We start from the raw sequence: 16,879 nt of genomic DNA on the forward strand, positions 1-16,879 counted from the left end.
TGCCTTTAGCACTCACGCACCCCCAACACATTAGATAGACACCACCATGCTTCACAGTAGTGATGGTATTCTTGTCGCTTTAGGCCTTGTAAACCCCTGTCCAAACATAGCGCTTATGGTTGTGACCATAAAGCTCTATTTTTGTCTCATCACTTCAAATTAGTATGCCAGAAGTAGAGATGAGCAAAAAGTTCAAGCTGATTATAAGTTCGGCCCGAACTTCGCCCGTTCGGCGAACATCTGAATTGGGGACATGTACCAATGCAAAAAACTTAAAAAAAAGATTGTTTTTAACCACTAGGGATGACTGGGGAAGGTGACCGATCTGTGTCCCTATGTACAAGGGACACAGATCGGTCTCCTCTCTCCCTGACAGAACGTGGAGCTCTGTGTCTACACACAGAACTCCACGTCCCTGCTCAGTTACTGGGCAATCGCGGGTGCCCGGCGGCCATCGTGGCCCCAGGGCATGCGCATTGTGTTCCCAGTGACCCGACGGGTGTGCGCGCGCCCTAGAGGCTTTAAATGACAGGACGTCATATGACGTCCTGTCAGAACAATAGGGTATTCCGGCCGCCGTCATTTGACAGCGTGCGGAATACCCTATTGTTCTGACAGGACGTCATATGACGTCCTGTCATTTAAAGCCTCTAGGGCGCACGCACGCACCCGTCGCGTCACTGGGAACACAATGCGCGTGCCCGGCGGCCATCGCCCGCGATAGCCCAGTAACTGAGCAGGGACGTGGAGCTCTGTGTGTAAACACAGAGCTCCACGTCCTGTCAGGGAGAGAGGAGACCGATCTGTGTCCCTTGTACATAGGGACACAGATCGGTCACCTTTCCCAGTCACCCCTAGTGGTTAAAAACAATATTTTTTTTAAGTTTTTTGCATTGGTACATGTCCCCCAGGGCAGTGCCCAGATCCCCATGCCATTTTTATGGTGAACAACTTGCATAAAAACCTTCCTGTAGGGATCTCATAGACTTCAATGGGGTTTGTTGTTCGGGTCCGAACTTTTGCAATGTTTGAGAGTTCTGGCCCGAACCAAGAGATCTCTAGCTAGAAGCTGTAAAGCATTTCAAGGTATTGTTGGGCATATTGTAACCAAGCTTTTTTGCGGCATCGGCGCAGTAAAGGTTTTTTTTTGTTCTTTTCTGCTCCCCTGTTCAGTGCATCCATGTGAGAGCTAACAAACTCATTGACTATTTCTAACAGACACTAATTGTAATGTAAGAAGTCACAGTTTGCCATTCTAACCCGTGTGTTTCACCTTGTGTGTCGGTATCAAGGCCAAACATTCCAGTGTTTTCTGTTATCAATATGATTTAAAAAGCAGCCAAACAACTATGTGATAATAAATGGCTTCATGTGATCATTATCCCTAAATAAAAGACAGGTGTTTGGCATGATCAGTCATATTTTCAATACCAATGTCCAAATTTCACGATTTCTGCGGGGTATGCAAACTTTTGAGCATAACTGTAAAATGAATTAAATAAACATATAAACACGCAAGGCCTGGAAAAAAAAATAAAGAATTGCAAAAAAAAAAAAATCCAGAATATCTCTGCTTTCTTTATTCTCTATGGGCACTGTTTTACTCAATATTCAATTACAATGATGTCTTAAGAGTGCCTTTTGTTTATACTTGGTTACAAAATTGGACTACAATTGCTGGAATCCAGTGCCATTCTCCCATATTATTTATTTTCTTTCCTCCAGCTTGATGACTGCTCTTTCTATCAGATCCTGCTTGGGAGGAAAGGCTGTAAAAGCCTGTGCAGCTCAAACAGCTGTCTACACGCAGCTAAAGGAACTGGCTAATTTGTTCTTTTATCATTTTCATCTTGGTCTGGACTGTAACTGAAATGGGAGGGAACTGGTAATGAGTGAAGTGTATATAATCAAAAAAAAACTTGGGGAAACTTTTAAAGCTGAGAAAATACAGAGAAAGATACAGATTCTTTCTAGAAGGCAAAAGCGACGCAGTACGCTGCCAAGAGGCTATAGAACTGTCATTGGTAAATGAAAAAGAATACATTTATTAAAAAAAAGGTCAATATATACGATAATCATTATGAGAAACTGAAGAGCTTTCTAATTAATATAGACATTTCCAAGAAAATATAAAGTTCAAGTCATACATATTCATGTGATTCCTGGAGAAAACTGTTATTTGGCGTGGATATAGAAGTGCACAGCGTGAAAGACCACCGTGGCGACTTATTGCAATAACCACACTTTCAACGTAAAATCAGGTAAGATTATTTTAGTTATTAGTGCTATTAGTCATTGTTATCTTGGTACTCTTTTTTTTTCCTTTTGTCTATTTTTGCTTTACTTATTTGTAAAGTGTTTATATATATATATATATATATATATATATATATATATATATATATATATATATATATAAATGTGTATATATATATATATATATATATATATATATATATATATGTGTGTATGTATATATATATATATATATATATATATATATATATATATATATATGTATATAGAGAGAGAGAGAAAATTGAGTACTGTCCGTGATACTTTTTTTTATATTATTTGCACTAACATAATTATAATTATGTTAGTGCAAATAAAAAAAGTATCACGGACAGTACTCTAAAGTGCACTAATACGGCTACAATCACCTCTCTCTCTCTCTCTATATATATATATATATATAAATGGTTATGAATGCATTTTTGGGGTAACCAGTGTATCTAAAATGTGAAAATGCAATCAATATACTATCTATAATATATACTGTGTGAAAGAATTGATAAACAGGATAGTAGCCCATAGTAGCAGTCAATCAAATCTTATCTCTATTTTTGCACTGAGAGAAAGAAACAAGCAATGTAATAGGTTATTTAAGCTGGCCATACACTAGTAGATTTTCTAATATACATTCAGATTAACAAATTTCTCAGCACATTCAATGTCGTCAGAAAGTGCTTCAACATTTAATTTGCTTTTAACATTCAATTCTGGAATAAATGTACTTTCCTGAATACAAACCACATACCCTGTTAGAGGTTTGTTCAAGAAAAAATTTCCATCCTGCTCCTTCAAAATTCTCATTGCTGCATAAAAAAAAAGAGAGAACCATTGTGACCTTACTAATGATTAGAAAATGTAATAAATGTCCGAAAAACAAAATATATTGACCAAAATTCTACTAGTGTACAGCTTAAGGGTAACAGGTGCACATGTCCTTGCTTGAACTCAGCAACGCTTTAAGACTACGTTGGATGTAGGGCTCATTCAGATAGGTGAATAATCTCTTTCTCTGTGCAGAGCAGCTGACGGGTGTGCACATCCACCTCGGAGCTGCATGCAGGCAGCCCATAGAAATGGATGTGCATGCAGCATCGGCATGAACTCAATTGCATGTTAAAGTTTTACTTTGCGGGCAAGAGTGGGTATAACTTTTTCACACAGTTTTATCCATGTAGCTGCTGCATGTGCATCCTCTTCTGTGGGCTGCCTGCAAGTAGCTCCAAGGTGAATGTACATGCATCTGCCAGCAGCTCCACATGGAGGATCGAATTAATCACCCATCTGAATGAGTCCTTAATTAACCACTTAAGACCCGGACCTTTATGCAAGTAAAGGACCTGGCCAGTTTTTGCGATTCGTCACTGCGTCGATTTAACTGACAATTGCGCGTTCGTGCGACGTGGCTCCCAAACAAAATTGGCGTCCTTTTTTCCCACAAATAGAGCTTTCTTTTGATGGTATTTGATCACCTCTGCGGTTTTTATTTTTTGCGCTATAAAAAAAATAGAGCGACAATTTTGAAAAAAAATCAATATTTTTACCTTTTTGCTATAATAAATATCCCCCAAAAATATATAAAAAAAGTTTTTTCCTCAGTTTAGGCGAAAACGTATTCTTCTACCTATTTTTGGTAAAAAAAAAACGCAATAAACGTTTATCGATTAGTTTGCGCAAAATTTATAGTGTTTACAAAATAGGGGATAGTTTTATTGCATTTTTATTAATAATTTTTTTCTTACTACTAATGGCGGTGATCAGCGATTTTTTTCGTGACCGTGACATTATGGCGGACACATCGGACAATTTTGACACATTTTTGGGCCAATTGTCATTTTCACAGCAAAAAATGCTATAAAAATACATTGTTTACTGTGAAAATGACAATTGCAGTTTGGGAGTTAACCACTAGGGGGCGCTGAAGGGGTTAAGTGTGACCTCATATGTGTTTCTAACTGTAGGGGGCGGGGCTGGACGTGTGACCTCATTGATCGTGCTTCCCTATATCAGGGAACACACGATCAATGACAGCGCCACAGTGAAGAACGGGGAAGCTGTGTTTACACACAGCTCTCCTCGTTCTTCAGCTCCGGGGACCGATCGCGGGACTCCAGCGGTGATCGGGTCCGTGGGTCCTGCGGCCGCGGTCATGGAGCTTCGGACCGGGTCGCGGGCGCGCGCCGCAGGCTGGGCACCTAAAGAGGCTGGGCACCTAAAGAGGACGTACAGGTACATGCTTGTGCCCAGCCGTGCCATTCTGCCGACGTATATGTGCAGGAGGCGGTCCTTAAGTGGTTAATATATATGACAGTTCAATAGATCCAGAGCCAGCAAACACATTGACACTTTTTCTAATGCAGCTTGGTGTCTGAATGATGGTTTTTGCTGTAGCTTAGAACAGTTCTAATGCCACGTACACACGATCGTTTTTAATGTCATGGAAAAAATGACGTTTTTCTCGACGTAATTCTTGTCAAGCCTGCCTTGCATACACACGATCGTGAAATAAAAAATGCTACACCGCGTACGACGGCACTATAAAGGGGAAGTTCCATTCGGATGGCGCCACTCTTTGGGCTGCTTTTGCTAATTTTGTGTTAGTAAAAGTTTGGTGAGAGACGATTCACGCTTTTCAGTCTTCGTGCTTTTCAGTCTGTTACAGCGTGACGAATGTGCTATCTCCATTACAAATGCTAGTTTTACCAGAACGAGTGCTCCCGTCTCATAACTTGCTTCTGAGCATGCACCTTTTTTTCCCGTCGTTAAAGCCTAGACACAACAGTTTTTCACGACGTGAAAAACACAGAGAAAAATTAGAGCATTTTCCAAATTTTTAATGGGCATTTTTTCACGACGAGAAAAATGCTCTGGAGCCCACACACAGTCGTTTTTAATGACCAATTTAAAAAATTGCATTTTTCTCGTCATAAAAAACGGTCGTGTGTACGCAGCATAAGGCTGGATTCACAACTATGTTTTAGTGCTTTTTGAATTTTGCAGATTTGCACTACAGTCTATTTAATATGGTTACCTATGGAACACGTTCTGTAGTGCAAATCTGCAAAAAGCACAAAAAAATGCATAGGTGTGAATCCAGCCTTAGAACAAATGATAGATAAAGCTAAATATTGTTCACAGAGAAACCCTATTCCTAGCCTCTGCTCAACAACAGATGGAGGATTCCTGTGGACACGTGTCTTGATAGCAATAAACTAAATTTGATGATGTAAGGCTGGATTCACACCTATGCATTTTTAGTGCTTTGCAGATTTGCACTACAGAACGTGTTCCAGAGGAAACCATGTAAAATGGACTGTAGTGCAAATCTGCAAAGTGCAGAAAGCACTAATGTGCATAGGTGTGAATCCAGCCTAATGCCGCGTATACCGTTTTTCCTGTCATGCAAAAAAACAAAGTTTTTCTCAATGTGATTCGTCGTGATTCCTCTCAAGCCTGCCTTGCTCACAGATGTTCATGAAAAAAAAAAACGCTCGAGCAAAGCGCGGTGACGTACAACACGTACGATGGCACTATAAAGGGGAAGTTCCATTCAAATGGCACCACCCTTTGGGACGCTTTTGTAAATTTCTGAGCATGCACGTTTTTTTCCCCTCGGAAAAGCATACACACGAGCGGTTTTCGCAGTGAGAAGAAGAACGACGGGAAAAACAACGAGAAAAAATAGAGCAGGTTCTAATTTTTTTGCGTGCAGTTTTCTCGTCAAGAAAACTGCTATGGAGCATAGACACGACCGGTTTTCACGATCACGAAACGGACGTGTGTACGCGGCATTAGGCCTGAGTCAAACCTATGCAGGTTACAGTTTGCATATTCCAGGTGCATTTTGCATTTTTCAATACACATTTTTGATCCATTGAAGTCTATAGAACCAAAAGCAAGAAACAAATCCCTGGTCCTTTACAAAAAATGCACAGATGTGAACTACATCCATTGGGAACCATGTTAAATGCACTTTAGTGTGTTTCTGCAAAACTGAAAACGCACCAAAAAAATGCATAGGTGTAATACCAAATTCTATTATAGAAACAATTCAGTCAAAAAGAAAGAAATTCTGTCCAAGCAGTTATGATGGCCATTGTCTACCTGTATGATCTTTTGAAATGTGGTCAGGCCCTATCTCTTATCATTAAAATAAATTTGGTTTGGTCTGAAGTTATCACATGGTATGGTGTTGTTTTAGGCTATATTTACTAGCAATGAAACTCCCCGACCTGTCTATAAGAGATTAACATAAACCTAAAAACTGACCCTGAACCATTAGTGCTTCATAGTTTCCCTTTAGGTATACTATGTAATCTTCCAGAGGATGCACACTGATTGGGAAGCATTCCTCTATATGCCAGTCTGCACTTGTAATGTGATTGTACTGTGCTTGCTGTGCAATCCCCATGGGTCTCTGTAGGAATTGTTCTCTACACCCCTTGTTTTCTTAGCGCTAAGTAACTGTAGAGCTGTATGTGCTATATTGCCTTCCATATAATTGGAAATTATTTACGAATGCAGTTTGGGATTACCACATAGTGCACCATACTCTGTTCCGGGACAAGGTCATCTAGTACCCAGAGCGAACATGTCAAACCGCGTCCATTTTTTTTAAATCACCCCTCCAACACAAATTTTCTAACCCTCAAAGTTCCCCTTTAAGCACAAAACCTTTCCCACTCCTAATCCCCCTCCCAGCACAAATCCTCCAACCCACCCTCCTAGCACAAATCTCCCCTCTCCAAATTTCCACTCTTAGCACAAATACTCCCCAATCATCCCTACTAATACAGCACGAAACCCCCCCCATCCAAAAAAAAAAAAAAAACATTCGACTTCCCCCCTCTATTATATCACCTCTTCTATCACAAGCCCCCAAATCTCTCCTCCTAGCACACATCCTCTTCCCTCCATCTCCCCTTCCAACACAAATCCCATAGAGCCCAAGGCAGTTTCCCCTCCTGCCCCCCTTGTGGCCCTGATCATACTTGTACAATGTAAGATTCAAATGCTATATTTCAGTATGGCTTGAGGAAGTAGACAAGGTCTGGGAAACATGTAACAAGCAGCCAGTGACCAGCTTGAAATCAAAACATTGATGCATTCTGCAGGATAAGGGTCAGTTTGACTTGAATTAGAGAATTTTCATATTGAATTTTGAATGGTACATAGAAAATGAATAAGAATAACATATTACTGATGTATAATTTTTTATTACTGTTTGGGTTAAAAGTGTTGATTTTGTTTAATTAAGAAGCATTTGGTACAGTTATACCTATAATGTACTGCCCCCTTGCCCCCAGTTCAATCTGTAAGTCTCATATTCACCTTTTCCAAGTCCAGCGTTATATTACCCAGAATGGCACCAACTCCCTTGTCAAAATCTTCATTACTAGTAAAAAAAATAATAATAGAAATGTCATAAAAATGGCATAAATCTTTACCATAGTTTGTAGATGCTATAACTTTTGCGCAAACCAATTAATATACGCTTATTGCGATTTGTTTTACCAAAAATATGTATACATATTGACCTAAACTGATAAAGAAATTTGTTTTTTGATTTTTTTTTTAATTGGGGTATATTTACTATAGCAAAAAAGTAAAAGAAATTATCAAAATTTTCGTTCTTTAAAAAAAAAAAACGCAGAAGTGATCAAATACTACCAAAAGAAAGCTCTATTTGTGGGGGAAAAAAGGATGCAGATTTAGTTTGAGTACAGCATTGCATGGCCGCGCAATTGTCAGTTAAAGCGACTCAGTGCCAAATTGAAGAAAGTGGTCAGGAAGTGGGTAAAATCTTCCGGGGCTAAAGTGGTTAACTAGCAATTGGGCGGTCATGCAACATTGTACCCAAATTAAATAGATATAAATAGAGATTTCTTTTGGTGGTATTTCACCACTAAGTTTTTATTTATTATATAAACTAAAAAAAACTGAACATTTTGGAGAAATATTTTTTTTTCTACTTTCTGTTATAAAACATATCCAATAAAAAACAAACAAACAAACAAAAACTCACATTTCTTCATAATTTCAGGCCAAAATGTATTCATATATAGGTCTGTGGTAAAAAAAAAGTGTAAATCACTTGGTTTGTGTGAACGTTATAGCGTATACAAACTATGGCAGGGCTCAAAATTTCCATTCCTGAGCTACTAGCCATGCCTCAAGGCGTACTCGCCACCAGTTGCCCCGCCCAACCCCTACCATGTCCCGCCCCCAGACACGCCCTCCTAAATTATCTCATGAAATGACACTATAATGTTTTATGCAGAATTAAGTTATAAAAATAAATATTAACAACAACTTTATCCGTGCCCAAAAATGCAGCCTGCCCATGTTTACCAATGCAGCACTTGTCCCCATTGCAGCCAGTGTCCCTATTGCAGCCAGTGTCCCCATTGCAGCCAGTGTCCCCATTGCAGCCAGTGTCCCCATAGCAGCCAATGTCCCCAGTGTCCCTATTGCAGCCAGTGTCCCCATAGCAGCCAGTGTCCCCATTTCAGCCAATGTCCCCATTGCAGCCAGTGTCCCCATGCAGCCAGTGTCCCCATAGCAGCCAGTGTCCCCATTGCAGCCAGTGTCCCTATTGCAGCCAGTGTCCCCATTGCAGCCAGTGTCCCCATTGCAGCCAGTGTCCCCATAACAGCCAGTGTCCCCATTGCAGCCAGTGTCCCCATTGCAGCCAGTGTCCCCATGCAGCCAGTGTCCCCATAGCAGCCAGTGTCCCCATTGCAGACAGTGCCCCCATAGCAGCCAGTGCCTCCATAGCAGCCACTAGCTACTAGCCATGCCTCAAGGCGTACTCGCCACCAGTTGCCCCGCCCAACCCCTACCCTGTCCCGCCCCCAGACACGCCCTCCTAAATTATCTCATGAAATGACACTATAATGTTTTATGCAGAATTAAAGCGGGGGTTCACCCTATCGACGGGAAAAAAAAATAAAAATTTATTTTACCTTAAAATCAGGCATTGTAGCGCGAGCTACAGTATGCCTGTCCCGAATTTTTTACCCCCGTACTCACCTTGTAGTCGTCCATCGAAGATACCGGGGAATGGGCGTGCCTCTGGAGACGGAGGATGATTGACGGCCGGCTCTGGCGCGTCACGCTTCTCCGGAAATAGCCGAAATAGGCTTGGTCTTCACGACGCGTGCGCATAGCCTGTGCGCAGGCGCCGTGAAGAGCCGAGACCTACTCCGGCTGTCTTCGGGGAGAGTGACGTGCCAGGGCCGGCCGTCAATCATCCTCCCTCTCCATAGGCACGCCCATTCCCCGCGGGAGCCGGAATCTACGATGGACGACTACAAGGTGAGTACGGGGTTAAAAAAATCGGGACAGGCATACTGTAGCTCGCGCTACAATGCCTGTCTCGATGGTAAAATCATGGGATTGTGGGTGAACTACCGCTTTAAGTTATAAAAATAAATATTAACAACAACTTTATCCGTGCCCAAAAATGCAGCCTGCCCATGTTTACCAATGCAGCACTTGTCCCCAGTGCAGCCACCTGTCCCCAATGCAGCCACGTGTACCCAGTGCAGCCAGTGTCCCCATTGCAGCCAGTGTCCCCATTGCAGCCAGTGTTCCCATAGCAGCCAGTGTTCCCATAGCAGCCAGTGCCATAGCAGCCAATGTCCCCAGTGTCCCTATTGCAGCCAGTGTCCCCATAGCAGCCAGTGTCCCCATTTCAACCAATGTCCCTATTGCAGCCAGTGTCCCCATGCAGCCAGTGTCCCCATAGCAGCCAGTGTCCCCATTGCAGCCAGTGTCCCTATTGCAGCCAGTGTCCCCATTGCAGCCAGTGTCCCCATAACAGCCAGTGTCCCCATTGCAGCCAGTGTCCCCATTACAGCCAGTGTCCCCATGCAGCCAGTGTCCCCATAGCAGCCAGTGTCCCCATAGCAGCCAGTGTCCCCATTGCAGACAGTGCCCCCATAGCAGCCAGTGCCTCCATAGCAGCCACTAGCTACTAGCCATGCCTCAAGGCGTACTCGCCACCAGTTGCCCCGCCCAACCCCTACCATGTCCCGCCCCCAGACACGCCCTCCTAAATTATCTCATGAAATGACACTATAATGTTTTATGCAGAATTAAGTTATAAAAATAAATATTAACAACAACTTTATCCGTGCCCAAAAATGCAGCCTGCCCATGTTTACCAATGCAGCACTTGTCCCCAGTGCAGCCACCTGTCCCCAATGCAGCCACGTGTACCCAGTGCAGCCAGTGTCCCCATTGCAGCCAGTGTCCCCATTGCAGCCAGTGTTCCCATAGCAGCCAGTGTCCCCATAGCAGCCAATGTCCCCAGTGTCCCTATTGCAGCCAGTGTCCCCATAGCAGCCAGTGTCCCCATTTCAGCCAATGTCCCCATTGCAGCCAGTGTCCCCATGCAGCCAGTGTCCCCATAGCAGCCAGTGTCCCCATAGCAGCCAGTGTCCCCATAGCAGCCAGTGTCCCCATAGCAGCCAGTGTCCCCATTGCAGCCAGTGTCCCCATAACAGCCAGTGTCCCCATTGCAGCCAGTGTCCCCATTGCAGCCAGTGTCCCCATGCAGCCAGTGTCCCCATAGCAGCCAGTGTCCCCATTGCAGACAGTGCCCCCATAGCAGCCAGTGCCTCCATAGCAGCCAGTGTCCCCATAACAGCCAATGTCCCCAGTGCAGCCAATTTCCCCATTGCAGCCAGTGTCCCCATAGCAGTCAGTGTCCCCATAGCAGCCAGTGTCCCCATTGCAGCCAGTGTCCCCATAGCAGCCAGTGTCCCCATTGCAGTCAGTGTCCCCATTGCAGCCAGTGTCCCCATTGCAGCCAGTGTCCCCATAGCAGCCAGTGTCCCCATAGCAGCCTACCTGTGCTGAGTGAGAGGAGGAGAGGAGCCGGAGCTGCCGCCGCCGCAGACTGGTTGTTCAAAGCGTGGGGAACATGACAGCTTTCAATTCAATAGCTGTGTTCCCCGCCACGAGCCGCCATATTCAGCCCCTCCCCCTTGTCCGGGGAAACTTTGATAGACAGATCACCCGTCCAATCCTGGGATGGGTGATCTGTCTATCAAAGTACCCGGAATAAGGGGGAGGGGCTGTATATGGCGGCTCGCCGTGGGGAACAGAGCTATTGAATTGAAAGCTGTCATGTTCCCCGTGCTTTGAACAACCAGTCGCCGGCGGCGGCTCCTCTCCTTGCTCACCCCCCCTGCTCCCAGGCAGCCCACACTCCCCATCCCTCAAAATTTACTCGCAAAGTAGGCGAGTGCAAATTTTGAGGGCTGAACTATGGTATACAGTATATACAGAAATGTACACAGCTATGATGCTATACTGATAATGGTGGTGATCAGTGATTTATAGTGGGACTGTGATAGTGTGGCGGGCCATCTGGTGCTAACAGACCCTCCCTGGAAAGTAACGGACTGACACTGACATCGACAGTTACACTAATACAGTGATCAGATATAATACTGTACACTGTCACTGTACAGTACGTGTTTTTGCTGCATCCAGCGTTTTTCTGCCAAAACTTCCCAGCCCCTGAAAGCGAGGAGAGTTTTGGCAGAAAAACTCTGGATTTTTCAAAAACATTTGTAAACGCGTCCAAATGCATCTAAACACGCGTTAATACGAGGCGTGTTTAGGGCTTTCACTTCAATGGCCAGAATAAAAAAAAATTCTAGCCAATGAAATGAATTAAGGCCCAAGTGCTGGATGCTGATAAACATGGGTAAAATGCAGCTAAACACAGTACACATGTTTACCAGTGTCCAGCGTTTTTCTGATGTCAGGAGAAAGGTGTCTGGAACGTCCACTGTGCATGAACCCTCACTGTGTACTAAGGGTGGATCTCGCTGAGAAAAAGCCAATGTGAGGTTGCTGGTCTGTGCTGAAGATGTGACCTCACTGGGCAGGTCAGGCCAATTCAAGACTAAAGGCAGAATCCCCAAGTGACCATGACAAAATTAAAGTAGAACTTACACAAAAGTTCTGAGAATGACACAAATATTAATTTTCACAAAGTCTACTGCCTCAGTTTTTATTATGGAAATGTGACTATACTCCAGAATGTTATGAAGAGTGACCAGATGAATTGCAAATATGTGCATAGTCTAGATTTGCCATGATAATAAATTTAAAGGGGTTGTAAAGGATTTTTTTCCCCTTAAATAGCTTCCGTTACCTTAGTGCAGTCCTACTTCACTTACCTCATCCTTCCATTTTGCTTTTAAATGTCCTTATTTCTTCTGAGAAATCCTCACTTCCTGTTCTTCTGTCTGTAACTACACGCAGTAATGCAAGGCTTTCTCCCTGGTGTGGAGAAAGCCTCTTGAGGGGGAGGGGGCGAGCAGGCGTGTCAGGACACCCACTAACACACAGCTTCTTTCTCTAACTGCAAAGTATAGAGCGTCCGGACTTGCCTGCTCGCACACACACAGGCCACACCAGAGGAATCCAGAGGGACAGGCTGGATTGGAGGAGTCCCGGAGCGGGGGGGGGGGAGAGGGAATAGGGTGCTGCAGAGGAATGCCTGTAATATGCCTCATCTAAGGTGTAGGGTCCAGGGGAGGCAATAAGCTGCAAGACACAGACCCTTGGGACAGCAGAGAAATAATTTTGTGTCCCCCTAAATACCACTGATGAATGCCCTTTCCGATTGTTTGGGGCACCTGGAAAAAGTGGAGTTCTACCATCAGTCCTGTGTCATGCCAAAAATAAAGCATCCTGAGACTATTCATGTGTGGGGTTGTTGAAGAATGATACAAAAACATCCTTCAAAAGCAGCTTCTCCCAACCATCCAAAAACAGTTTGGTGACGAACAATGCCTTTTCCAGCATGATGGAGCACCTGGCCATAAAGCAAAAGTGATAACCAAGTGGCTTGGGGGACAAAACATCTGTCCATGACCAGGAAACTCCCCAGACATTAATCCCATTGAGAAATTGTGGTCAATCCTCAAGAGGCCGGTGACAAACTCCAAGCATTATATATGCAAGAATGGGCTGCCATCAGTCAGGATGTGGCTCAGAAGTTGATTGACAGCTGCCAGGGCGAATTGCAGACGAGTCAACACATAAACGTAATGTAATTGTCAAAAAAAGCCTTTGACACTTATAAAATGCTTGTAATTATGCTATATATATATATATATATATATATATATTGTAAGGGGTTCGCTCGGTAGCGGGGGTGTGTGACCCCCTGGATGGGTTCACTACACACTGAATGATACAGAGAAACAGCCGAAGACGGTTGAAAACAAAGAATTTGGTTTATTCTTCCATCTTGCTGGAAACAAGTGCAAGCATCCAAACAGCATAAACAAAATCAAACATAAAATAAACCCTGGCCACTTGGGCCATCTACCTTCCACACAGGAACCTATCTATGGAGTCTGGCACAGCCTACTGCTGAGCAGACACTGCTGGTCATACAGCAGAAAAACAAATAGTCTTTTTGATTTTTATCACACAGAAAAATCAACAGCACCTCACCTCTTCAGAAGTATTTCTGTTCACTGCTCTCCTTCACTCAAAAATCCTCAGGATGCCTCAGTAGTATTCCTCTGGATTACTTATAGAGGCCTTAATTGCCTCATTCTGAACAGCTGAAGTTTTTCAACGCCCTTAAATCGTTCTGGCTGCTTCTGCAGCCGACACCTGATAATAATTGGTATATTGTCTAAACAAGGCAGAAATGTATCTCCCGTCTGTGACAACACCCACAGATGTACCTGACTTCCTGTCACAATATATATATATATAGGTAGATTCAGTAAGAGTTAGGCCGACTTATCAGTAGATAAGTCGACCTAACTCAGAATCTACGCCGACTTATGTTTAAGCGTATGCTCAAACAGAGATACGCTTAAACATATCTAAGACACGATGGCTTGCGCCATCCTATCTTAGATTCCAATATTTTGGATGGCCGCTAGGTGGCGCTTCCATTGCGGTCGGCATAGAATATGTAAATGAGGAGATACGCCGATTCACGAACGTACGCCCGGCCGACGCAGTACTTTTACGCCGTTTACATAAGAGATAGGCCGCGTAAAGTTAGAGCTAGGCTCTATTGGAATAGTAATGTCAAGTATGGCCGCCGTTCCCGCGCCGAAATTCGAATTTTTTACGTCGTTTGCGTAAGTCGTCTGTGAATCGGGATTTACGTAGTTTACGTCCACGTCAAAATCAATAGGCCCGCGCGGCGTACTTAGCCGCAATGCTCACTGGGAAATGTAGGCGCCCGGCGCATGCGCAGTAGAAAAAAACGTAAAAAACGTGAGGTCAAGCGTCATTAACATAAAACACGCCCCCCTCAAACACATTTGAATTAGGCGCCCTTACGCCCGCCGATTCAGGCTACGCCGACGTAACTTAGCAGGCAAGTACATTGTGAATCATGTACTTGCCTCGCTAACTTACGGCGGCGTAGCTTAAATTCCTTAAGCTACGCCGCCGCAAAGTTACGCGAACGTACCTGAATCTACCTAATAGTATACAATAGTAACATCTGACAAAAAGATCTAAAAACACTGAAGCAGCTGTAAAAAATTTGATTTGTGTTATTCTCAAAACTTTTGGCCAGTGCTCTATATTATTAAAGAAGAAAGGATAGGAATAAGTAAATTAAAAGTTTCTGTTATTTTTTTTTACAAGTTGTACATGTTTGTTTTCTCAACAGTTGTTTTACTACAAGCTCAATGGCATCATCCCTTTTACCTGGCGAGATAACCGTGGAGCTGGATGAACATGGGCTGGAGGACCAGAGTGATGACAAGGAACAGCCCAACAAAAGCACAGAAGACCCACATCTGGTCAGCACTACCACTGGTGGGATGGAAAACTCCTGTCACAGCTGTATGTTGGGCTTTGGAATAGTGGCTCTATTGATTGGCATATCATCAACAAGTGTGTATTACGCAAACGGCCAATCAGACCTTGCCCTCTCCATAGTAGGACACACAATCCTCTTCCTTGGGATTGCCTCTATTGTATTCAGCTGTGCATGGAGATACTACAGGAAGAGAAGGAAGGCAAAGATCATGGAAGATTTGGCTGAGTTGGTTTATGAGAGCAAACTGAAAAAAATAAGAATATAAAAATGCCTATATGTTGACAATGAAACTTGCAATGGGTGGAAAATAATGGTAATCCCTGCTCCAGCAGGGATTAATTCACTGTTATACTGTTACACGTCCTAAATTGCTCAGTAGAGACATCTCCTCTGTATTGTAAATAGAGAGCCAGTCAGGGCATCAGATCAGAATAAAGGTATCCAATGAGGATACATCCCTTAGAAAACATCTTTATTACACAAGTATCAACCTTGATTAAAATAAATTAAAATCTCAATTTTTGCGTAAACCTAGCTGTCACACAATATTTAACTGTATGTTGATCTAACAATACCTATAGTGTACACATCATAATAGGATGAGTATTAACAGCTAGATATGTATGGAGAGGCTAGCCTACTTACCATATTTTTCATATTTCATTGAAGTAATTACTGTGCAATACCAAGAAATATGACCTTGGAGAACGAAATTACTATTTAATGAGACCCACAAGCCACAGAAAGCTCATCCGATAAAGTCCAGAAATGTGGGAACTAGTCTTTCTATATATCTATAGGTGGATTCAGAGACGCCGCCGCAACTTTAAGGCGGCGTAGCGTATCGTATTTACGCTACGCCGCCTTAAGTCAGAGAGGCAAGTACTGTATTCACAAAGTACTTGCCTCCTAACTTACGGCGGCGTAGCGTAAATAGGGCCGGCGTAAGCGCGCCTAATTCAAATTAGGATGAGGGGGCGTGTTTTATGTTAATGGCAGGTGACCTGACGTGATTGACGTGCATGCGCCGTCCGTGTACATATCCCAGTGTGCATTGCGCCAAAGTACGCCACAAGGACGTATTGGTTTCGACGTGAACGTAAATTACGTCCAGCCCTATTCACGGACGACTTGCGCAAACGACGTAAAATTTTCAAATTTCGACGCGGGAACGACGGTCATACTTAACATTGACTAGTCCAGCTATTTGATGGAATAACTTTACGCCTGAAAACGCCTTGAGTAAGAGGCGTATCTTTACTGCGACGGGCGCACGTACGTTTGTGAATAGGCGTATCTAGTCATTTACATATTCTACGCCGAACTCAACGGAAGTGCCACCTAGCGTGCAGGCTAAATATTGCACCCTAAGATACGATGGCGCAGGCTGTCGTATCTTAGCTAGGTTTAAGTGTATCTCAGTTTGAGAATAAACTTAAACTTAGGACGGCGCAGATTCCGAGTTAGGTCGGCGTATCTACTGATACGCCGGCCTAACTCTCTCTGAATCCAGCTACTAGTGTTGACACCCTAAGCCTATTATCGTGTATGGTTCTATCAATATAATTATCAAGACTAGAATATGTATTTTTAAAGTTACATATTGTATAGTAACAAAGAATGGACCCTGTCCCCAGACCATTCACTTCGTCAAAACCCATTCTATTAGATTATATTTGCATTGAACATATTTTATAAAAAAAATCCAAAAGTCCTGAGACCGTTGCTGGCCGCCACCATATTTCAATGTGATTTCAG

General features: G+C 43.4%; 1 long non-coding RNA gene across 1 annotated transcript; it reads left to right on the forward strand.

The window, feature by feature from the left end:
• Positions 1-1,692: 1,692 nt before the first annotated feature.
• LOC120916075 lies at positions 1,693-15,438 on the forward strand. The gene is made up of 2 exons (XR_005743946.1): positions 1,693-2,261; positions 14,969-15,438. It is a non-coding gene; the product is annotated as an uncharacterized LOC120916075 (long non-coding RNA).
• Positions 15,439-16,879: the final 1,441 nt, after the last annotated feature.

This window comes from Rana temporaria, chromosome 10, assembly GCF_905171775.1.
Source record: "Rana temporaria chromosome 10, aRanTem1.1, whole genome shotgun sequence".
Taxonomy (NCBI): domain Eukaryota; kingdom Metazoa; phylum Chordata; class Amphibia; order Anura; family Ranidae; genus Rana; species Rana temporaria.